Genomic DNA, 26,529 nt, shown 5'->3' on the forward strand with positions numbered 1-26,529 from the left:
ATGGATAGCTCTGTGGGAGGTCAGGACAGAAGCCGCTGTCGAGGGAGGCGCGAGTTGGGTGCGTCACGCAAGTCCGCAGTGCGTGGTTTTCAAGTTTTGTGCGTAAGTTGATCGTCAACGCGCTTACGCCATAAAGCCAGCCGTAGTCCGCCCGCAGCGGGACCCATCTCGGTCACGTGTGACTTATCACATAATATGGAACAGCTCGTGTACTTAATATACAGGGTGTTTCAAAAATGACCGGTATATTTGAAACGGCAATAAAAACTAAACGAGCAGCGATAGAAATACACCGTTTGTTGCAATATGCTTGGGACAACAGTACATTTTCAGGCGGACAAACTTTCGAAATTACAGTAGTTACAATTTTCAACAACAGATGGCGCTGCAAGTGATGTGAAAGATATAGAAGACAACGCAGTCTGTGGGTGCGCCATTCTGTACGTCGTCTTTCTGCTGTAAGCGTGTGCTCTTCACAACGTGCAAGTGTGCTGTGGACAACATGGTTTATTCCTTAGAACAGAGGATTTTTCTGATGTTGGAATTCCACCGCCTAGAACACAGTGTTGTTGCAACAAGACGAAGTTTTCAACGGAGGTTTAATGTAACCAAAGGACCGAAAAGCGATACAATAAAGGATCTGTTTGAAAAATTTCAACGGACTGGGAACGTGACGGATGAACGTGCTGGAAAGGTAGGGCGACCGCGTACGGCAACCACAGAGGGCAACGCGCAGCTAGTGCAGCAGGTGATCCAACAGCGGCCTCGGGTTTCCGTTCGCCGTGTTGCAGTTGCGGTCCAAATGATGCCAACGTCCACGTATCGTCTGATGCGCCACAGTTTACACCTCTATCCATACAAAATTCAAACGCGGCAACCCCTCAGCGCCGCTACCATTGCTGCACGAGAGACATTCGCTAACGATATAGTGCACAGGATTGATGACGGCGATATGCATGTGGGCACCATTTGGTTTACTGACGAAGCTTATTTTTACCTGGACGGCTTCGTCAATAAACAGAACTGACGCATATGGGGAACCGAAAAGCCCCATGTTGCAGTCCCATCGTCCCTGCATCCTCAAAAAGTACTGGTCTGGACCGCCATTTCTTCCAAAGGAATCATTGGCCCATTTTTCAGATCCGAAACGATTACTGCATCACGCTGTCTGGACATTCTTCGTGAATTTGTGGCGGTACAAACTGCCTTAGACGACACTGCGAACACCTCGTGGTTTATGCAAGATGGTGCCCGGCCACATCGCATGGCCGACGTCTTTAATTTCCTGAATGAATATTTTGATGATCGTGTGATTGCTTTGGGCTATCCGAAACATACAGGAGGCGGCGTGGATTGGCCTCCCTATTCGCCAGACATGAACCCCTGTGGCTTCTTTCTGTGGGGACACTTGAAAGACCAGGTGTACCGCCAGAATCCAGAAACAATTGAACAGCTGAAGCAGTACATCTCATCTGCATGTGAAGCCATTCCGCCAGACACGTTGTCAAAGGTTTCGGGTAATTTCATTCAGAGACTACGCCATATTATTGCTACGCATGGTGGATATGTGGAAAATATCGTACTATAGAGTTTCCCAGACCGCAGCGCCATCTGTTGTTGAAAATTGTAACTACTGTAATTTCGAAAGTTTGTCTGCCTGAAAATGTACTGTTGTCCCAAGCATATTGCAACAAACGGTGTATTTCTATCGCTGCTCGTTTAGTTTTTATTGCCGTTTCAAATATACCGGTCAGTTTTGAAACACCCTGTATGTGTGTGAGTTCCTAAGGGACTAAACTTAAACTAACTTTTGCTATGAACAACACACACACCCATGCTCGAGGGAGGACTCGAAACGAAGTGTAACGCCGTAGCCTGGCAACTGGGACACACTGCCTACAATGAAATGAACACCCTTAGCTGCTTACAGGCGTTGACATACGTCAAAGGGGACAGATCAAAATGTGTGCCCCGAGCGGGACTCGAACCCGGGATCTCCTGCTTACATGGCAGTCGCTCTACCCATCTGAGCCACCGAGGACACAGAGCATAGCGCGACTGCAGGGATTTATCTCTGGCACGCCTCCCGCGAAACCCACATTCTCAACGTATTGTCCCGCACTACATTCAGACATGTCCGAAAGAACAGATACCATCTTAGCATATACACACTGCCTACGCCATTTTTGAGTTACAACTCAGTGACGCCATGCAGTACATGGCCTACCTGTGGGAATGTCATCAACGATTGCACCGTTCACCGAAGTACAGCGAACATTTTGCCAACACTTTATCAGTTGCGTTATTGTACAGATATCAGAGGACGCTTCACTTACAGTGAATACTTTCGCTAGAAGTATCCCTTTTGTTTTTCTTTTCTCATTTGTGTTTTCTATTTTCTATTAGTTTCTTTCTTGATGCACTTATTTACATTTTGTTTACATTTCACAACACATACTGACATTTTTTTAGAACTGTTACTAAAATCTTTCGGTACATAACTTGTCACACATGTCAGTTGTATTTATTTCTGTTCTTAAAGGATCTCGACTATGTGAAATACTGACCAGCTATTCACAATTACATTTTTCTGTTCAAAAATGGTTCAAATGGCTCTGAGCACTATGGGATTTAACTTCTGAGGTCATCAGTCCCTTAGAAATTAGAACTAGTTAAACCTAACTAACCTAAGGACATCACACACATCCATGCCCGAGGCAGGGTTCAAACCTGCGACCGTAGCGGTTGCGCGGGCCCAGACTGTAGCGTCTAGAACCGCTCAGCCACCCCGGTCGGCACATTTTTCTGTACGTGTGTTGTTGTAATGATGTTATGTTCATAAATAAATGCAAAAAGAATGAGCGTCACTTGGGCGCACAATTTTTGGTAATTGGGATTGCGTTCGCGCTGTCCTGAGGAAAAAAGAAAAAAATCCTCCGGCGGGAGGGGCAGCGCAGTCCGTTCATGGCGCCTCAAACCGCACGGCCACTTTGCGCAGCATGATATACAGTATAAGACAGGCAAAATACCATCAGACTTTACAATATGTGTACTTATTTATTTGCCTTTACCTGCAAGGGGGTACTTAAAAAAAGTGAATTTTTTAAGCTTATTTATTGACATTTCAAGCACAAATATTCAATACCCAAAGTACTCTCCATTTGCAATAATACAATTGTCTTATCTTTCGTTCCCTTTCTCAAAACATTGTTTAAATTCATCTTTTGTGATGCCTGACAGCGCCTCCGCCGTTTTCCTCTTCGCTCAACAAACATCAGCAAAGCGCTTTCCTTTCATGTCTCTTTTCACTCTTGGAAACAAAAAAAGTCACACGGGGCAATGTCGGGTGAGTAAGGGGGGGGGGGGGGGGGCAGGAACAGGCATCCGAGCCCGCCGTATTGGCCGAGCAGTTCTAGGCACAACCGCTACAGTCGCAGGTTTGAATCCTATCTCGGACATGGATGTGTGTAATGTCCTTATGTTAGGTTTAAGTAGTTTTAAGTTCTAGGGGACTGATGACATCAGATGTTAAATCCCATAGTGCTCAGAGCCATTTGAACCATTTTTGGTCAAGAATTGTCGCACAGACAAGGCTGTGCGAGCAGAACTTCCAATTACACTCCTGGAAATTGAAATAAGAACACCGTGAATTCATTGTCCCAGGAAGGGGAAACTTTATTGACACATTCCTGGGTTCAGATACATCACATGATCACACTGACAGAACCACAGGCACATAGACACAGGCAACAGAGCATGCACAATGTCGGCACTAGTACAGTGTATATCCACCTTTCGCAGCAATGCAGGCTGCTATTCTCCCATGGAGACGATCGTAGAGATGCTGGATGTAGTCCTGTGGAATGGCTTGCCATGCCATTTCCACCTGGCGCCTCAGTTGGACCAGCGTTCGTGCCGGACGTGCAGACCGCGTGAGACGACGCTTCATCCAGTCCCAAACATGCTCAATGGGGGACAGATCCGGAGATCTTGCTGGCCAGGGTAGTTGACTTACACCTTCTAGAGCACGTTGGGTGGCACGGGATACATGCGGACGTGCATTGTCCTGTTAGAACAGCAAGTTCCCTTGCCGGTCTAGGAATGGTAGAACGATGGGTTCGATGACGGTTTGGATGTACCGTGCACTATTCAGTGTCCCGTCGACGATCACCAGTGGTGTACGGCCAGTGTAGGAGATCGCTCCCCACACCATGATGCCAGGTGTTGGCCCTGTGTGCCTCGGTCGTATGCAGTCCTGATTGTGGCGTTCACCTGCACGGCGCCAAACGCGCATACGACCATCATTGGCACCAAGGCAGAAGCGACTCTCATCGCTGAAGACGACACGTCTCCATTCGTGCATTCACGCCTGTCGCGACACCACTGGAGGCGGGCTGCACGATGTTGGGGCGTGAGCGGAAGACGGCCTAACGGTGTGCGGGACCGTAGCCCAGCTTCATGGAGACGGTTGCGAATGGTCCTCGCCGATACCCCAGGAGCAACAGTGTCCCTAATTTGCTGGGAAGTGGCGGTGCGGTCCCCTACGGCACTGCGTAGGATCCTACGGTCTTGGCGTGCATCCGTGCGTCGCTGCGGTCCGGTCCCAGGTCGACGGGCACGTGCACCTTCCGCCGACCACTGGCGACAATATCGATGTACTGTGGAGACCTCACGCCCCACGTGTTGAGCAATTCGGCGGTACGTCCACCCGGCCTCCCGCATGCCCACTATACGCCCTCGCTCAAAGTCCGTCAACTGCACATACGGTTCACGTCCACGCTGTCGCGGCATGCTACCAGTGTTAAAGACTGCGATGGAGCTCCGTATGCCACGGCAAACTGGCTGACACTGACCGCGGCGGTGCACAAATGCTGCGCAGCTAGCGCCATTCGACGGCCAACACCGCGGTTCCTGGTGTGTCCGCTGTGCCGTGCGTGTGATCATTGCTTGTACAGCCCTCTCGCAGTGTCCGGAGCAAGTATGGTGGGTCTGACACACCGGTGTCAATGTGTTCTTTTTTCCATTTCCAGGAGTGTAGAAAGACTGGTTAACTGTCCGACCCTGCGGAACAAACTCTGAACTGACAACTCCTCTCACATCGAAAAAACAAATCAGCGTTGTCTTTAGGTTTGATTTCACCTGACGACTTCTGTGGGTGAAGCGATCATGAAGTCTTCCGCTGGCTTGATTATTGCTTTGATTCAGGATAGTAGAGACAGCACCAAGTTTCGTCACCTATAATAATTTAAAAAAAAAAAAGGTTTGGATCATTTCAGAAGCAGTATTTCAAAGCGCAGCATGCTTCCTCGCAACCTTTCCGTTCAGTAGTTAACAGTCGTGGTACGAATTTGACAGCGAACCCTTACATTCCCAAATCTTCTACCACAGTCGCTGCACTGAACTCCCAAGTCACTCCTTGATATCTGTACAATATCTTCAGTGGTCTGTCGCCGATCTTCATCGATGTCTGCATGAATCTTTTCTATATTTTCATGTGTTTTTTTTTTTCATATTTTCATGTGTTCGCTCCGTGGAAGGACGACCGGAACGTGGTTAGTCAGAAATTGACAGTTCAAAATTTTTGAAACGGGAAAACCACTCAAACATTTGAGTTTTCGCCTTAGCATCGTCCTTGTACGCCGTTTTTAACATTTCAAGAGTTCCTGTTCAACTTTTTCCGAGCAGAAAGCAGAATTTCAGGACCGCACGCTTTTGACGAAAATTAGCCATTGCAAAATCGATTGTCACAGAAAACTGTTGTCACCATAAACTCTGCCGAAACTGGTCCTGAGCTCCTTCGGCTTATTGACTTTGCAATGTTCGCTCTAAGCACTTCTAGCGACAAAACGCGGTATTACAGAACCGTTGCCCACAAAAAAATTAGTTCGGTTTCTTTTGGGTGCCGCCTCGTATCTACTCCCTTTATTTTGAAACGGCGTCACCAGACAATGTTCGCCTTCCCTCACCGAAATGGCCACGTCGTCAAATGCTAGAAATTATCAGAAGATTTTTTTCTACAACAATAAAATATGCTTTGTAATCACAGTTTCCTGGAACCATACGTAAATAGGGTGATGCCGTGATGATGTTACAAACTTTGAGGTATGATGAAGAAGTGTAATGGTATCAGTTTGATATACGTCAGAGTCAAAAGGTACAGGCGAAAATCTACTCAAGTTCCGCTGTAGCATCGCGCAGCGCTCAAACCAAGGGCTCCAACTTCCGAACCCTTATCGTAACGTATAGAATTCCTCCTGAATGCCTCCCAATAACCTCATATCTGAGGGACTATTGAAGGACTAGTATCGACATCCTAATAGTAATAATGAATTCCATTTCCCTGTACAAGTTTCACAAGCTGCTGCGTTTACAAGACGTCTTCAAAATGGCGTCCCCCAGCGTTAATATAGGCATGGCATAGTTGCACAAAGTTCTGACGTGCCCGTTCTTATACCCCCGGCGTCATTTGAACAGCGTCGCAACCAGCGAGATATAGACATTCCGAGCTGTGAACTTTGACACGGGACAGTTTTTCTAACAGTAGCTATTAAAGAGCACTTGCCCGCGAAAGGCAAACGTCCCGAGTTCGAGTCTCGGTCCGGCACACAGTTTTAATCTGCCAGGAAGTTTTAAATCAGCGTACACTCTGCTGCAGAGTGAAAATCTCATTCTGGAAACATCCCCCAGGCTGTGGCTGCCATGTCTCCGCAATATCCTTTCTTCCAGCAGTGCTAGTCCTGCAAGTTTCGCAGGAGTACTTCTGAGAAATTTGGAAGGTAGGAGACGAGATGCGGGCAGAATTGAAGATGTGAGGACGGGTCGTGAGTCGTGCTTGGGTAACTCAGTTGGTAGAGCACTTGCCCGCGGGCGGCCGCGGTGGTCATGCGGTTCTAGGCGCTCAGTCCGGAACCGCGCGACTGCTACGGTCGCAGGTTCGAATCCTGCCTCGGGCATGGATGTGTGTGATGTCCTTAGGTTAGTTAGGTTTAAGTAGTTCTAAGTTCTAGGGGACTGATGACCACAGATGTTAAGTCCCATGGTGCTCAGAGCCATTTGAGCCACTTGCCCGCGAAAGGCAAAGGTCCCGAGTTCGAGTCTCGGTCTGGTACAGTTTTAATCTGCCAGGAAGTTTCTTAATCTGCCAGGAAGTTTCAGCTATTAAAATGTTCAACGACCTACGAGTACATACTAAACAGCAGTCTATGGAATTTGTGATATTTCGAAGAAAGACATCGCAAAATCCACGCAAAAAGGCGCTGTACAGTTGCAAGGAGTTCTGCGGCGATGAAACGGCAACTGGAAATGAAACGAACATGTATTTGTTAAGGAGTTCTCACCCTATGCTAATTTGATCTTGTATCATTCACTGATGGGATAAAAGTTGGCCGGCTGGTGTGACCGAGCGGTTCTAGGCGCTTTAGTCTGGAACCGCGCGACCGCTACGGTCGCAGGCTCGAATCCTGCCTCGGGCTTGGATGTGTGTGATGTCCTTAGGTGAGTTAGGTTCTAGAAGGTCTAAGTTCTAGGGGACTGATGACCATAGATGTTAAGTCCCATAGTGCTCAGAACCATTTGAACCATTTTGACAAAAATTGTGAGACACCTCCCAATATCGTGTGGCATTCCCTTTTGTCGGAAGTAGTCCACCAACTCGACGTAACATGGACTCAACAAGTCGTTGGAAGACCCCTGCAGAAATATTGAGCCATGCTGCCTCTACAGCCGTCCATGACTGCGAAAGTTTTCTGGTGCATGATTTTATTTATGCACTAACTGACCTCACGATTATGACCCTTAAATGTACGATGGGATTCATGTCGTGCAATCTGGGAGGCCAGATCATTCGCCCGAAATGCCCAGAATGCTCTTGAAACCAGTCACGAACAACTCTGACCCGGTGACATGGCGCATTGTCATCCACAAAATTTCCATCGTTGTTTGGGAATGCGAAATCCCTGAATGGCTGCATATGGTCTCCAAGTAGCCGAACAAAACCTTTTTCACTCAATCATCGGTTCAGATGGATCAGAGGACCCATTCCATTCCATGTAAATTCAATCCACACCAGTACGGAGTCACTACCATCTTGCACGAAGCCTTGTTGACAACTTGGATTCATGGCTTCGTTAGGTCTACCTCGAACCCTACCAAGTGAAATCGGGACTCATGTGACCAGGCCACGGTTTTCCAGTCGTCTAGTGTCCAACCGATATGGTCACGAGCCATGGAGAGGCGCTGCAGGCGATGTCGTGCTGTCAACAAACGCACTCGCGTCGGTCGTCTGCTGCCATAGCACATTAACGCCAAATTTCTCCGCGCTGTCCTAACGAATACGTTCGCCGTATGTCCCACATTTACTTCTGCGGTTATTTCACGCAGTGTTGCTTGTCTGTTAGCACTGACAACTCTATACGGCTGCTCTCGGTTGTTAAGTGAAGGCCGTCGGGCACTGCATTGCCCGTGGTGAGTGGTAATGTCTGAAATTTGGTATTAACGGCAAACTCTAGACACTGTGGATCTCGAAATATTGAATTCCCTAACGATTTACGAATTGGACTGTCTCTCACTGAATATCTTTGATACTCATATGTTTGTAAGCCCTTTGTATGTATCAAAACATGTGGTGCGTGGTAGAAATCTTCTCGGTGACAAATCTAAAGTGTTCAGTGAGAAAAATTTGCTTGTGAAACAGTAAGAATGCAGTGGGAATATATTCACATCTGTTGGACGAATGTTATGAAAACAAACACTCCAAACCGACATTTCACGTAAGTCACATGCAACGAAAATCTGTAACGCAATCATCTGTGTGTGGCGTGCTTATAATTAAGTATTGTTTATATTTTAGGACAATTAATCTGTAAAAAACACACCACATGTCATACGGAAAGCGTGTAAACCGTCTGAAGACGAATCACAACGATTCGAAACCGGTAACGGTACCCTTTGAATAAAGGAACTGAAAGTAAATTTGTGGCTGGTAGCTGCTCTAACTCCATCAAAATTTATACTTATATTCCTGAACGATTTGGAATATAAATCCGACACCTTTTCCATGAAGAACATTCGTTTTTCCATAGTTGGACGAACCAGATGTAATGTTTCTAATTATATCTTGAAACATCATCAATTTTCCGCTGTTGTGATTGTAAGCCACTTTCATCATTAATAGGACTGATAGGAAGTTGAAGTGCATGCGTCTTGAGTTGCATCTTCAGTGTGTTTAAAGATTTTTCTGCCTCGTAGCAACTTATAAATTGAAGAGCCAAAGAAACTGGTACTTCTGCCTAATATCGTGTAGGGCCCCCGCGAGCAGGCAGGAGTGCCGCAACACGACGTGGCATGGACTCCACTAATGTCTGAAGTAGTGCTTGTGGGACACTTTGAATCCTGCTGGGCTATCGATAAATCTGAATGAGTACGAGGGGGTAGAGATCTCTTCAGTACAACACGTTGTAAGGCATCCCAGATACGCTCATAATGTTCATGTCTGGGGAGCTTGGTGGCCAGCGGAGTCTTTCAGGAGGCACCCTGTAGCAATTCTGGACGTGTAAAGTGTCGCATTGTCCTGCTGGAACTGCACAAGTCCGTTGGAATGCACAATCGACATGAATGGATGCAGTTGATAATACATAATGCTTACATACGTGTCAACTGCCAGAGTCGTATCTAGACGTTTCAGGGGTCCCATATAATTACAACTGCATACGCGCCACACCATCATAGAGCTTCCACCAGCATAACAGTCCCCTGCTGACATGCAGATCCATGGTATCATGAGTTTATCTCCATACCCATACACGTCCATTCACTCGATAAAGGCGTAAACCTTTGTGTCGTGCAGTCATCAAGACTACACGAATGGGCCTTCCAGTCCGAAAGCCCATATACTCGTAGATGATGTTTCGTTGAATGGTTCGCACGCTGACACATGTTGATGGCCAAGCACTGAAATCTGCAGCAATTTGCGGGTGGGTTGCACTTCTGTCACGTTGAACGATTCTCTCCAGTCGTCGTTGCAGGATCTTTTTCCGGCCGCAGCGATGACAGAGATTTCATGTTTTACCGGATTCCTGATATTCACGGTATATTCGTGTAAAGATCGTACGGGAAAATCCCACTTCATAGCCGCCTCGGAGACGTTGTATCCCGTCGCTCATGCGCCGACTATAGCACCACGTTCAGGTCACTTAAATCTTGATAAGTTGCCACTGTAGCGACAGTAACCGATCTAACAACTGCTCCAGATACTTGTCTCATATAGGCGTTACAGACCGCAGCGCCGTATTCTGCCTGTTTACACACATCTGTATCTGAAAACGCATGGCTATACCAGTTTCTTTGGTACTGTAGTGTATATAAGACCATTGCATAGATTGTAGCACATCACTCGTGAGGTGGAATTCGAATGATGAGCAAGAAGAAGAAGGGGGAGCAAGGTGGCTCTCTCCTTAATCGTGTTATTGACGACTTTAACATGTGGAACTTCACGAACGTGGCTACTGTGAGCCAGGAACGAAGTTGATAGAATGGAGTCAACCCATTAGATGCAACGTGCAACGACCATGGTATCGCTTATGCAGTGCACCGAGATAATTTGTCAGACAGACAATGAGCGGACCAGAATCTGGCTGAAGAAGCATGGCACACCGTAAAGGCAGAAGAAGGTAATCTCAGGGAATAAGTAGCTTCCTTAGCAGTGAGTGATGCTATGAAAGCAAAAGGTTAAGTGGGCATACATATGAAAAAGAAGACGAAAAATGCAGAGAATGTAACGAATAGAATAATTAAAATTCAACTAGTCTAAAGTGTTCCAAGCCAGGCAGTAATCTCTCAGCAGCGGTGAAAGTAGCTCATAAAATTGCTTCACATGCTGCCCAAAAGAAAAATCACTTGACAGGGAGCATATAATATCCATCCCCAAAATGGGTGGAATATTACCTCTCACTCCAGTGTTTTCTCCATTATCTTCATTTGCAGGATTAGCAGAAGGTGCGACAGGTATCGTGAAGGCTGTAAATAATGCAAAAGCTGCTCGCAAACAACTTCCTAAGATGCAAAGGCATACTCTTACAGTGGAAGCATTAGAACTTCGCGAAGGGAAGTGGTTATATTTAAGAGCATGTAGGAATAACGGGTGTGGTCTATTTTCAACGAAAAAAAAAGTTCCCTTTAAGCAGCCTTCCAACAAGAGCACTTCCCAATGTTGACTTAGAATACTATGATAAAAACTGGAAATATCACATTTCCAAGGTGTATTTATGAGTACTTTATCCAAAACGCCAAAAAGTTATGAGGGTGTGATTGTTAAGCTCCAGAATGAAAGTGAACCTGGTTCATATTGAGTATCTTGCAAAAAGAAATTAATAATGTATATTATTTTGATAGCTTCGACATCTTAACGCCTCCTCTGGAAATAGTGCAGTATTTAAATAAAATTAAACAATAAAGTGCTACTACAATACATTTAAATCACCTACTTGTCACTGTCTCCCATATATTCCTTCCCTCGACGATTCTGCGGAGAACCTCCTCCTTCCTCACCTTATCAGTCCACTAAATTTTCAACATTCGTCTGTAGCACCACATCTCAAACATTTCGATTCTCTTCTGTTCCGGTTTTCCCACAGTCCATGTTTCGCTAACATTCAATGTTTCTCAGTGATTTCTTCCCCAAATTAAGGCCAATGTTTGATACTAGTAGACTTCTCTTGGCCAGGAATGCCCTTTTTGTCATTGCTAGTCTGCTTTCGATGTCCTCCTTGCTCCGTCTGTCATTGGTTATTTTTCTGCTTAGGTAGCAGAATTCCTTAACTTCATCTATTTTGTGACCATTAACCCTGGTGTTAAGTTTCTCACTGTTCTCATTTTTGCAACTTCTCATTCCTTCCGTCTTTCTTCGATTTACTCTCAATCCATGTTATGTTCTCATTTGACTGTCCATTCCATTCAGCAGATTCTGTAATTCATCTTCACTTTTACTGAGGATAGCAATATCATCAACGAATTTTATCATTGGTATTCTGTCCATTATAATTATCCAGGCTGTTATGCCGTGGTCGGTTGATGAATTCTGTGTCAGTTCCCAACGTTTCGTCCCTGTCTGCGGAGGACATCTTCAAGGGGGTCTGTAGCTCGATGGAAGTTCCAACACACCCACTGGCTCGTTACTGACTGTAGCCGACCTCGGGGAAGATCAGTTTGGATTCCGTAGAAATATTGGAACACGTGAGACAACACTGACCCTACGACTTATCTTAGAAAATAGATTAAGGAAAGGCAAACCTACGTTTCTAGCATTTGTAGACTTAGAGAAAGCTTTTGACAATGTTGACTGGAATACTCTCATTCAAATTCTAAAGGTGGCTGGGGTAAAATACAGGGAGCGAAAGGCTATTTACAATTTGTACAGAAACCAGATTGCCAGTTATAAGAGTCGAGGGACATGAAAGGGAAGCAGTGGTTGGGAAGGGAGTGACACAGGGTTGTAGCCTATCCCCGATGTTATTCAATCTGTGTATTGTGCAAGAAGTAAAGCAAAGAAAAGAAAAATTCGGAGTAGGAATTAAAATCCATGGAGAAGAAATAAAAACTTCGAGGTTCGCCGATGACATTGTAATTCTGTCATCAAAGGACCTGGAAGAGCAGCTGAATGGAATGGAGTGTCTTAAAAGGAGGATATAAGATGAACATCAACGAAAGCAAAGCCAGCTAGAGAGGCCGACCGGTTCTAGGCGCTTCAGTCTGGAACCGCGCGACCGCTACGGTCGCAGGTTCGAATCCTGCCTCGGGCATGGATGTGTGTCATATCCAGAGGTTAGTTAGGTTTAAGTAGTTCTAAGTTCTAGGGGACTGATAACCTCAGAAGTTAAGTCCCATAGTGCTCAGAGCCATTTGAACCATTTTTTGAACAAAAGCAAAACGAGGATAATGGAATGTAGTCGAATTAAGTCGGGTGATGCTGCGGTAATTAGATTACTAAATGAGACGCTTAAAGTAGTAAATGAGTTTTGCTATTTGGGGAGCAAAGTAACTGATGATGGTCGAAGTAGAGAGGATATAAAATGTAGACTGGCAGTGGCAAGGAATGCGTTTCTGAAGAAGAGAAATTTGTTAACATCGAGTATTGATTTAAGTGTCAGTAAGTCGTTTCTGAAAGTATTTGTATGGAGTGTAGCCACGTATGGAAGTCAAACATGGACGATAAATAGTTTGGACAAGAAGAGAATAGAAGCTTTCGAAATGTGGTGCTACAGAAGAATGCTGAAGATTAGATGCGTGGATCACATAATGAGGAGGTATTGAATAGAATTGGGGAGAAGAGGAGCTTGTGGCACAACCTGACTAGAAGAAAGGAAGGATCGCTTGGTAGGACACGTTCTGAGGCATCAAGGGATCACCAATTTAGTATTGAAGGGCAGCGTGGAGGGTAAAAATCATAGAAGGAGACCAAGAAATGAATACACTAAGCAGATTGAGAAGGATGTAGGTTGCAGTAGGAACTGGGAGATGAAGAATGTTGCACATTATAGAGTAGCGTGGACAGCTGCATCAGACCAGTCTTAGGACTGAAGACCACAACAACAACAATGTCCGTCCGTACACGGCGAGAATTCCTACTATTTGTCTTCATGCTTGCCAAACCCTACTTTGGCCAGCGAAAGGTCGCAGGGTTTCTCCCCAGTCAGAACGTTTGGAGCATATAGGGCAAGGCTGTCCAACCATCGCTGGATTTTGGCGATGTCACGTGCCAATTGGACAGAATTGGCACGATATCCCCCAGGAGGACATCCAACAACTGTATCAGTCAATGCAGATCCTAATACCGCACCTGCTTGCATAAGTTCCAGAGGTGGACCAACGCCTTACCGACTTGCTCAATTTGGGAACCCGATTCTCTTGAATAAATTATCAAACTCTTCTGAAATTATAATCCTCTGTTGGTCTGTACGTGTACACTACATCTACCGATATCCATCTGGCCAGTTCTACAGCCGACTTTAATAGGAATAGTTCGCTCGTTATAGCTTCAGAGATCTCATTTGCACAGACGCTAGGTAGCATAGCCTTCAACTAAGTCAGTAGCTACGACCTAGCCAGGCGCCACGTACAGTTTATGCACTGACAATTGATCTATATGTGTGAAGAAATAAGAATTATAAAGAAGTATTCGCAGTTCAGTCTATAACTGCACTTGTAAATATTATTGTACAAAGTCAAGATCGACGTTCACCGCTGATGCCGAATTAAAGGTAAGTATTTAATTGTATTCCTGTGTACTAACTTTATAATCACTTAAGATGTTCCAGATACATCCCGTCAAGTATAGTTCATTGATCCTCACGTCGGACTACGTGATCAACGCGTGCAATTAATGGCCACACCTCGTCACCAGACTAAGAGTCAAATTGCGTGACTCAGCCGGGTCACACTTTTTCCATGAGGCCCATAGTTCCGCCTCATACACAACAGCGTCTTCTTTAGTGTTACACTGTGTACAAAGAAGTATTTTATTATCGACGCATCATTCCAACGAGATCTTGCTCACTTTACATGAACGCTGGAACATCTAAAGAACTTCGTCACCCAGCATGCATAGTTCATTCGAGGAGTGTGGTTATCACAAAAGGAACTGATGACCTTTAGACAGCCGATTTTGTTGACCTAACTGCGTATTCCAAATACAATTCAGGTTATAAACATTTATTAACAGTAATCGATGTGTACTCCATACATGTATGGGTCGCTGCTCTAAAGAGTAAAACCGGTACTGTGCCTGCAATGCGTTTAGCCGAATATACAGAAAAAATAATACGATTCCAAAACATTTGCAATTATAAAAATATGGCACTTCAGTCTCTGGTCGCTATTTTTATTTTCAATGACCGGTTTCAGGCTAGCTGCCCATCTTCAGATCATATATTGTAGCCTGAAACCGGTCATTGAAAATAAAAATAGCGATCAAAGACTGAAATGCTATATTTTTATTTAAAGAACGATCGCGGCAATCCCATTAAGACAATCATGTCTAGTTTTGATAGATCTGCAATTATACTTAAATAAGGAATTTGAGAATACTTATTTGAAGAAGCCAATGGAAAAACATAAAATAAATCACTCACTACTCATCGTTTTCCAGCTTTAAAGCTTCCCTTGTAGTGCGATTCTCAGAGTTCTTACAAATGGATTGAAACAGCGTAAGATCTAGTCGATCAGTATAATCACTCAAAACACAGATCGATTAACATGAAACCTGATCATGTAAAAGTCAGCAGCCTTTGGTCCACGGTGTATAATAAGATCAAGACGACAGATCCACGAAAAGCTAAATCATTTTGTTAGAACTATTGAACATAAGTCGATTTTCGAGGAAGGCTTCACTCCTGTGAGATTCTTCAAGAACTGATGTGATAAACGACGTGCATGTCACCAAACAGCGAAGTATGAAAGTTTTTTCAACTTACAGGTAAACATTGTCGGTTCCCCGACTTTCTTCCGCTCCCCAATTTCCAACTGGTAGCAGACGATGAAATCTCGCATGTAGTCAGAGGAGTAGGTTTTCTCGTGCTCTTCAATACATTACTGTGAAAAATCGAAACATATAAATTATGCCATAAGCAAGAGTTAGAAAAACAAAAGCAAGCTCCATCAGAAGATTAAATATCGCATACATGAAGATAAAATACTACTACTAGTCTACTACTACTCGTAGCAGTAGGCATACTCATACAATGGAAGCATTAGAACTTCGTGAAGGGAAGGGGTTGTATTTAGGACCAAATAGGAAAAGCGGGTGTGGTCTATGTTTAACGAAAAAAAAGTTCTATTTAAGCAGTCTTCCAACAAGAGCACTTCCCAATATTGAGTTAGAATAGTATCATAAAAACTGGAAATACCACACTTCCAAGGTGTGTTTATAAGTACTTTACCCAAAACACCTAAAAGTTATGACGGTGTGATTGTTAACATCCAGAATGAAAATGAACCTGGTACATATTGAGTATCTTGCAAAAAGAAATGAGTAATGTATATTATTTTGATTGCTTCGGCATCTTAACGCCTCCTCTGGAAATAGTGCAGTATTTAAATAAAATTAAACAAAGTGCTACTACAATACATTTAAATCACCTACTTGTCAGTAGTAGTAGCAGTAGTAGCAGTTTATTCATCCAGAGACAATATATATTGCACGAATTTCATTATAAAACACATAGCATAAAGCTACAAGTATGTACTGTACCCTACACAATATCACATTCAAAATTGCATCTACATCTCTGAATTAATTACAAAACCGATTGAAAGAGGTATTTTATATGGGACAAATAGTTGACATTTACCTACAAACACAGAATTCCAACACTTCTCTTCAAAATATCTGTTGAAATTACTGAAAGCATCTGATTGAAGGTACTGTTGACATATGAAGACCTCAGCTGTAAGCAGCAGTAAGGAATAAGTTTTGAGAAATTGCGCAGTAACCTTTTAAAAAAAATATCGCAAATAAGGTTCAAGCACTTCTATTGCGTTTTTTTTATATTCAGATAAGTCTTTATTTTCAAATATTTCTAGAGTAACGACTTATTTTTAAAAATGTAAATTTTGTTCAAAATTTTATTCTTCAAAATATGTCTATGGAAGTTTAACCTTGTTTACTTGACTTACTACTTTTTACTTGCTGGAAGAGTTAATGAAACATTACTGTGGAACCTCACAAAAATACAAATTTGAAAGGTCCTCCTTGTTTCAGTTTTTGATACTCAGATAAGCTTTCCCAATTTTTGCAATAGTGAAGTACGACAACGCCGAAAGTTAATCTACGAGTCAGAACAACCTACCATTAATTTTATTGTCGCCTTTCTATCACGTAAATAATGTCAAGAATGGCCCGCGACATTTCTGCCACCGCCCTGTCATATAAACCAATGAGAACTATGCCAAGGTATTCAACATTGTGCACTTGCTTAAATAATTATTCACGATCAGCAACAACTTTTAAAGTGCATTTGCGTTCAGGAACATATCCAAGATCTTTATATGAGTTGCAGTTATCCATAACATTCTCAGATTTGTACAAATTGTACGAGGAAAGCATGAACACTGCACACATTACTACTACTATGTTTATGTCACTTAACACCGTTTACATTAACACACAGTTCAACAAAGTTGCCATTAAAGAGAATCTGGGATTAAGAGACAGAGCTGCCATTCATCGGTTTATCGTGGAACTGTCAACTAATACCTATAAAGCGCACCAGGTACCAAGTCTTACATGCAATAACTCTGTTTCTTATTGAATCTTCCTTACCATAGTTTACAGCTGAGATGTTCAGATAGAAAGCCGGCCGGAGTGGCCGTGCGGTTCTAGGCGTTTCAGTCTGGAACCGCGTGACGGCTGCGGTCGCAGGTTCGAATCCTGCCTCGGGCATGGATGTGTGTGATGTCATTAGGTTAGTTAGGTTTAAGTAGTTCTAAGTTCTAGGGGACTAATGACCACGGATGTTAAGTCCCATAGTGCTCAGAGCCATTTGAACCATTTTTTCAGATGGAAAACATATGTAGTTATTTGCTTCAAGTTTACTGTAGATATTCACTTCGATTATACACTCCTGGAAATTGAAATAAGAACACCGTGAATTCATTGTCCCAGGAAGGGGAAACTTTATTGACACATTCCTGGGGTCAGATACATCACATGATCACACTGACAGAACCACAGGCACATAGACACAGGCAACAGAGCATGCACAATGTCGGCACTAGTACAGTGTACATCCACATTTCGCAGCAATGCAGGCTGCTATTCTCCCATGGAGACGATCGTAGAGATGCTGGATGTAGTCCTATGGAACGGCTTGCCATGCCATTTCCACCTGGCGCCTCAGGTGGACCAGCGTTCGTGCTGGACGTGCAGACCGCGTGAGACGACGCTTCATCCAGTCCCAAACATGCTCAATGGGGGACAGATCCGGAGATCTTGCTGGCCAGGGTAGTTGACTTACACCTTCTAGAGCACGTTGGGTGGCACGGGATACATGCGGACGTGCATTGTCCTGTTGGAACAGCAAGTTCCCTTGCCAGTCTAGGAATGGTAGAACGAAGGGTTCGATGAAGGTTTGGATGTACCGTGCACTATTCAGTGTCCCCTCGACGATCACCAGTGGTGTACGGCCAGTGTAGGAGATCGCTCCCCACACCATGATGCCGGGTGTTGGCCCTGTGTGCCTCGGTCGTATGCAGTCCTGATTGTGGCGCTCACCTGCACGGCGCCAAACACGCATACGACCATCATTGGCACCAAGGCAGAAGCGACTCTCATCGCTGAAGACGACACGTCTCCATTCGTCCCTCCATTCACGCCTGTCGCGACACCACTGGAGGCGGGCTGCACGATGTTGGGGCGTGAGCGGAAGACGGCCTAACGGTGTGCGGGACCGTAGCCCAGCTTCATGGAGACGGTTGCGAATGGTTCTCGCCGATACCCCAGGAGCAACAGTGTCCCTAATTTGCTGGGAAGTGGCGGTGCGGTCCCCTACGGCACTGCGTAGGATCCTACGGTCTTGGCGTGCATCCGTGCGTCGCTGCGGTCCGGTCCCAGGTCGACGGGCACGTGCACCTTCCGCCGACTACTGGCAACAACATCGATGTACTGTGGAGACCTCACGCCCCACGTGTTGAGCAATTCGGCGGTACGTCCACCCGGCCTCCCGCATGCCCACTATACGCCCTCGCTCAAAGTCCGTCAACTGCACATACGGTTCACGTCCACGCTGTCGCGGCATGCTACCAGTGTTAAAGACTGCGATGGAGCTCCGTATGCCACGGCAAACTGGCTGACACTGACGGCGGCGGTGCACAAATGCTGCGCAGCTAGCGCCATTCGACGGCCAACACCGCGGTTCCTGGTGTGTCCGCTGTGCCGTGCGTGTGATCATTGCTTGTACAGCCCTCTCGCAGTGTCAGGAGCAAGTATGGTGGGTCTGACACACCGGTGTCAATGTGTTCTTTTTTCGATTTCCAGTAGTGTAATAGCAGTTGATCATTTTCAGATTGCTGAATAAACTAGTGATTCAACAGTGGGATGGTTACTGGTGGCACTCAAACAGAAGTTAGTTACCAAATCGATTCTTTCACTCTGCAGTGGAATGTGCACTGTTGCCGGCCGGGATGGCCGAACGGTTCTAGGCGCTACAATCTGGAACCGCGCGACCGCTACGGTCGCAGGTTCGAATCCTGCCTCGGGCATGGATGTGTGTGATGTCATTAGGTTAGTTAGGTTAAAGTAGTTCTAAGTTCTAGGGGACTGATGACCTCAGAAGTTAAGTCCCATAGTGCTCAGAGCCATTTGAACCATTTTTTGTGCCCTGTTTTATAACTCCCTGGCAGATTGTGTACCGGACCAACACTCCAACTCAGAACTTTGCCTTAACGGCTGAGCTATCCATGCACCACTCGAAACATAGTAGCAGCAGAAATAAGCTCATGAGGGCGTTTCATGAGTTTGCTCAGACACTGTGCGCGAAAGATGAGGTTCCAGTTTCGAATCCCGGCCTGGTACACAGTTTTAATCCTACAGGAAGTTTTTTTGTGGTAAGTTCCTATGGTACCAAATTGCTGAGGTCATCGGCCGATACACTTACACACTAATTAATCTAACTTACTCTAAGGACAACACACACACTCATGCCCGAGGGAGGACTCGAACTTCCGACGGGACCAGCCGCGCGAACCTTGGCATGTTGAACTAGACCGCGCGGCTACACCGCGCTGCCGTCAGGAAGTTTCAGAACTTAGCCGCTTAAAAACATTACGAAAATTCTCTCACTAAATTAATTTCCATAACTGTTAACATATTTATCGGTATTTTTTTGAAAAGTTAATATTTCCAGCTTCAACAAAAATACTGAAATCCTGAGACGCTTGTTACGCTTATTGCTGTAGGCATCTGCAACTCGGCTGAACTGTTTGTTTACATTAGGAGCTTAGCCTACGACAAGTACTTCGTAAATGGTAGCCGATAATATGGTACATACTGTCTGTCTAGCAAATGGAATCAGTGGTAGCTATGAAAATTATCTCTGGATGACTTCATAAAGTTGGGCTGTGCTACAACGCCTTCAGGATTTGACTAAACAAGAAGAACAGGACTAATGAAGTCACCGCCACCCATCTAGCTGCTACAGACTGTTGTTTCCGGGATGGGGGTTTGCTGTTGGACAAGAACTGGCCATCGGACTATCATTAATACTCCTCCCCCCTCCTCACATCCAAAAAAAAGTCATGTCCTCATACTAACATGTTTTCAAAATTTTAAACATGTCTGAAGCAGAAACTGTTAAAAATCTTCACGGTAAACGATAACAGCCAAACAGTTGCAGGATAAAGATTTACTGAAATCCGTGACCACGGTTTCGGTATATCTAAATATACCTTCATCAGAGGCAAAAATACACCTGGATAGGAACACTTTTCTGAAAGTATTTGTATGGAGTGCAGCTATGTATGAAAGTGAAACATGGACGAGAAATAGATTAGGCAAGAAGAGAATAGAAGCATTTGAAATGCGGTGCTACAGAAGAATGCTTAAGATTAGACGGGTGGATCACGTAACTAATGAGGAGGTACTGAATAGAATCGGGGAGAAGAGGATTTTGTGGCACAACTTGGCTAGAAGAAGGGATCAGTTGGTACGACACGTTCTGAATAATCAAGGGATCACCAATTTAGTATTGGACGGAAGCGTAAAGTGTAAAAATCTGAGGGAGGCCAAGAGATGAATACATTAAGCGGATTCAGAAGGATGTAGGTTGCAGTAGGTACGCCGGCCGAAGTGGCCGTGCGGTTAAAGGCGCTGCAGTCTGGAACCGCAAGCCCGCTACGGTCGCAGGTTCGAATCCTGCCTCGGGCATGGATGTTTGTGATGTCCTTAGGTTAGTTAGGTGTAACTAGTTCTAAGTTCTAGGGGACTAATGACCTCAGCAGTTGAGTCCCATAGTGCTCAGAGCCATTTGAACCATTTTTTTTTTTTCAGTAGGTACTGGGAGCTGAAGAAGCTTGCACAGGATAGAGTAGCATGGAGAGCTGCATCAAACCAGTGTCTGGACTGAAGACCACAACAACAACAACAACAACAACAACAGGTAACTGCGGCGCAAAGAAAGCACTGTTTGTGTGAAACACTGGTCCGATGTAAGAGAGCCTGATGGCCGTAATAAGATCAGGTTAAGTAAATAAACAAATAAATAAAAAACATGTAAGACGGTAAATGATAACAGCCAAACAGTTGCAGGATAAAGATTTATTGAAATCCTTGACCACGGTTTCAGTATTTCTAAATATACCTTCATCTAAGGCAAAAACACACCGGGACAGAAAGATGCCTCAATAGCAAAGAACTTGGCAACATAACTGAGTTGGAAGGAAAAAAACAAACGCTTATAGCTTAAGTGACCATGAAAATTACCAAATTATTACAATCACAAAAACTTTTAGTCACTTACGAAACTCACGTCCTGCAGTGGAGATACATAAAACAATCGTGCCTAAGGCGTCACCAGTAGTTAAGATTAAAATATCCCCTCCATCTGTGTTGCATAATTATGAAGAGATTGTCGACGCGAACGCGGCATACTATCAGTACTTAGCCTGTGAACTAGCGTGAAGAGGGCGTGGAAGCACTAGGGCAGACAGTTTCACCGAGAGAGGGCACTTGTATGTGCGAGACACTCGCGCACATTAAAACCTGGGACACATACTCACGCGGGTCAAAATTTTAAAGACTGTGCTAATTTAAACCCCCTGTCTTAATAAATAACCATTTAAAACACCTGCATACGATAGAAAATACGAACACCAATTTGCTTGTGTCCTAGTGTCAAGCAGGTGAAGCTTGCTCTGAGGAACACATCCAACGAGAGAGGGTACTGGCGTTGTGCGCCAGAATCTCGCGCAAATTAAAGACTAGAATACATACTAGCGAAAACGAACAAAATATTGTAATAAATCGAAACCATCTGTCGTCATGAATAAAAAACATAGCAGAATCATTTAAACCACACATACACATCGAGAGCCGCGAACAATAATGATCAAAAATACGTAAAATCCCTACAAGACATGAAAGGAGCATCTCGGTGGCATCAACAGACAAGAAACTAGCTTCTAGTCAGCCAAAGAGAAGCGGTTTGAAACTATCCAAAAATTTTTTGTTTCTAAGCTACACCTGTTCCTTAAGAATAAATCCATCTTTCTGAGACAGATATTTGAAAATTTCTAATTCCTCGAACTGGTCCACTTTGTAACGTCATCCAGTTTACGTGGCGTATACTGTAAGAGCAATAAATGTTCAGCAAACTTGGAATTGTACACTTTTTCCCCATTTTTACCTAGCATGTATTCTTTATACTTACTTTAATGGGTCTACCTGTCTCTTCAACGTAATAGTTGGAGCAGTCGTTACAAGTTCCCGTGAGATCACAGAGATTAAGCGCTGTCGGGCGTGGTCGGCGCTTGGATGGGTGACCATCCAGGCCGCCATACGCCGTTGCCATTTTTCGGGGTGCACTCAGCCTCGTGATGCCAATTGACTAGCTACTCGACCGAATAGTAGCGGCTTCGGTCAAGAATACACATCATAACGACCGGGATAGCGGTGTGCCGACCCCACGCCCCTCCTATCCGCGTCCTCCATGAGAATGACACGGCGGTCGGATGGTCCCGGTAGGCCACTCGTGGCCTGAAGACGGAGTGCTTTTTTATTATTATTTACGGAAAAGGCAACTCTGTAACCGTATTGCTTCAGTAGAAGTCTCCTTATCTTGTATGATACATTCCCAAAAATGGAACAGAAATAATAATATTATTACCCTCACTCTTTATCGCCCTGTTATATGCTAAGGTTGAACATTTTACAGCTGTTTTTCCTAACAATGGTCAATTGACGCGCCTGAGTTTGTATCCCAGGTTTTAACGTGCGCGAGTGTCTCGCTCGTACAAGTGCCCTCTCTCGGTGAAACTGTCTGCCCTAGTGCTCCCACACCCTCTTCACGTTCGTTCACAGGCTAAGCACTGCTAGTATTCTGCGTTCAAAAAAATGGCTCTGAGCACTATGGGAGGTCATCAGTCCCCAAGAACTTAGAACTACTTAAACCTAACTAACCTAAGGACATCACACACACCCATGCCCGAGGCAGGATTCGAACCTGCGACCGTAGCAGTCACCCGGTTCCGGACTGACGCGCCTAGAACCGCACGGCCACCGCGGCCGGCATGCTGCGTTCACATCGACCATCTATTCATAATTATGCTGTACAGACGGAGGGGATATTTTAATTTTAACTTTTGGTGACGCTTTAGGAACGATTGTTTTATGCATCTCCACTGCAGGATGTAATTTTAGTGACTAAAAGTTTTTGTGCTTGTAATACCTCTGTAATTTTCATGGTTACTTAAAGCTATAAGCGTTTGTTTCTTTCTTTTATCTCAGTTATGTTGCCAAGTTTTTTGCTACTGAAGGCGTCTTCCCGTTCATGTGTGTTTTTGCTTCTGATGAAGGTATATTTAGATATACCGAAACAGTGGTCAAGGATTTCAATAAATCTTTATCCTGTAACTGTTTGGCTGTTATTATTTACCGTCTTACATATTTCTTATTTATTTATTTACTTGACCTGATCTTATAAGGGCCATCAGGCTCTCTTACACCGGACCAGTGTTTCACACAAACAGTGCTTTCTTTGCGCCACAGTTACCTGTTGTTGTTGTTGTTGTTGTTGTTGTTGTCTTCAGTCCAGACACTGGTTTGACGCTGCTCTCCATGCTACTCTATCCTGTGCAATCTTCATCTCTGAATAACTACTGCAACCTACATCCTTTTGAATGTGCTTAGTGTATTCATCTCTTGGCCTCCCTCCGATTTTTATCCTCCACGCTTTCCTCCATTACTAAACTGGTGTTCCCTAGATGCCTCAGGACGTGTCCTACCAACTGATCCTTTCTTCTAGGCAACTTGTCCCATAGGTTCCTTTTCTCCCCGATTCAGTACCTCCTCATTAGTTATGTGATCCACCCATCTAACCTTCAGCATCCCTCTGTAGCAACACATTTCGAAAGCTCTTCTTGTCTAATCTATTCCTCGTCCATGTTTCACTTCCATACTTAGCTACACTCTATACTTTCAGAAAAGGCTTCCTGACACTTTAATCTATAATCCATGTTTTTTACCATAGCCTGTCTACATTTTATGTACTCTCTACTTCGCCCATCCTCAGCAATTTTTCTGCGCAAATAGCAAAACTCGACTACTTTAAGTGTCTCACTCCCTAATCTAATTACCTCAGTATCACCTGATTTAATTCGATTACACTCCATTAGCCTCGTTATCCTTTTGTTGATGTTCATCTTACATCCTCCTCTCAATACACTGTCCATTCCGTTCAACTGCCAGGTCCTTTGCTGCGTCTGACAAAATTACAATGTCATCGGCGAACCTCAAAGTTTTTATTTATTCTCCATGGATTTTAATTCCTACTCCAAATAATTCTTTTGCTTTACTGCTTGCTCAATACACAGATTGAATAACATCGGGGATAGGCTACAACTGTGTCTCACTCCCTTCCCAACCACTGCTTCCCTTTAATGCCCCTCGACTCTTATAACTGCCATCTGGTTTCTGTACAAATTGTAAATAGCCTTTCGTTCTCTGTGTTTGACCCCTGTCACCTTCAGAATATGAAAGAGAGTATTCCAGTCGACATTGTCAAAAGGTTTCTCTATGTCTACAAATGCTAGAAACATAGGTTTGCCTTAACCTATCTTCTAAGTAAGTCGTAGGGTCAGTATTGCCTCACGTGTTCCAATATTTCTACGGAATCCAAACTGATCGTCCCCGAGGTCAGCTTCTACCAGTTCGTCTGAAAAGAATCCGTGTTAGTATTTTGCAGCCGCGACTTATTAAACTGATAGTTCGGTAATTTTCACACGTGTCAACACCTGCTGTCTTTGGGATTGCATTATTATATTCTTCTTGAAATCTGAAGGAATTTCACCTGTCTCATATCTTGCTCACGAGCATAGTTACCTAAGAAATAAAAACGTGAATACAACAAATAGTATTAAAATTGAGTGTCTGAAGTGGCAATGTGATTAAATAAATCAATAGTGGCAGTACTTTTACTAATGGAGCTGCCGCCAGTAATGGTGATAGTTGTTGTTGTTGTTGTGGTCTTCAGTCCTGAGACTGGTTTGATACAGCTCTCCACGCCACTCTATCCCGTGCAAGCTGCTTCATCTCCCAGTACATACTGCAGCCTACATCCTTCTGAATCTGCTTAGTGTATTCATCTCTTGGTCTCCCTCTACGATTTTTACCCTCCACGCTGCCCTCCAATGCTAAATTTGTGATCCCTTGATGCCTCAAAACATGTCCTACCAACCGATCCCTTCTTCTAGTCACGTTGTGCCACAAACTTCTCTTCTCCCCAATCCTATTCAATACCTCCTCATTACTTACGTGATCTACCCACCTTATCTTCAGCATTCTTCTGTAGCACCACATTTCAAAAGCTTCTATTCTCTTCTTGTCCAAACTGGTTATCGTCCATGTTTCACTTCCATACATGGCTACACTCCATACAAATACTTTCAGAAACGACTTCCTGACACTTAAATCTATACTCGATGTTAACAAATTTCTCTTCTTCAGAAACGATTTCCTTGCCATTGCCAGTCTACATTTTATATCCTCTCTACTTCGACCATCATCAGTTATTTTGCTCCCTAAATAGCAAAACTCCTTTACTACTTTAATTGTCTCATTTCCTAATCTAATCCCCTCAGCATCACCCGATTTAATTTGACTACATTCCATTATCCTCGTTTTGCTTTTGTTGATATTCATCTTATATCCTCCTTTCAAGACACTGTCCATTCCGTTCAACTGCTCTTCCAAGTCCTTTGCTGTCTCTGACAGAATTACAATGTCATCGGTGAACCTCAAAGTTTTTACTTCTTCTCCATGAATTTTAATACCTACTCCGAATTTTTCTTTTGTTTCCTTTACTGCTTGTTCAATATACAGATTGAATAACATCGGGGGAGAGGCTACAACCCTGTCTCACTCCCTTTCCAACCGCTGCTTTTCTTTCATACCCCTCGACTCTTATAACTGCCATCTGGTTTCTGTACAAATTGTAAATAGCCTTTCGCTCCCTGTATTTTATCCCTGCCACCTTCAGAATTTGAAAGTATTCCAGTTAACGTTGTCAAAAGCTTTCTCTAAGTCTACAAATGCTAGAAACGTAGATTTGCCTTTTCTTAATTGTTCTTCTAAGATAAGTTGTAAGGTCAGTATTGCCTCACGTGTTCCAACATTTCTACGGAATCCAAACTGATCTTCCCCGAGGTCCGCTTCTACCAGTTTTTCCATTCGTCTGTAAAGAATTCGCGTTAGTATTTTGCAGCTGTGACTTATTAAACTGATAGTTCGGTAATTTTCACATCTGTGAACACCTGCTTTCTTTGGGATTG

This window comes from Schistocerca nitens, chromosome 12 (assembly GCF_023898315.1).
Source record: "Schistocerca nitens isolate TAMUIC-IGC-003100 chromosome 12, iqSchNite1.1, whole genome shotgun sequence".
Lineage (NCBI taxonomy): Eukaryota > Metazoa > Arthropoda > Insecta > Orthoptera > Acrididae > Schistocerca > Schistocerca nitens.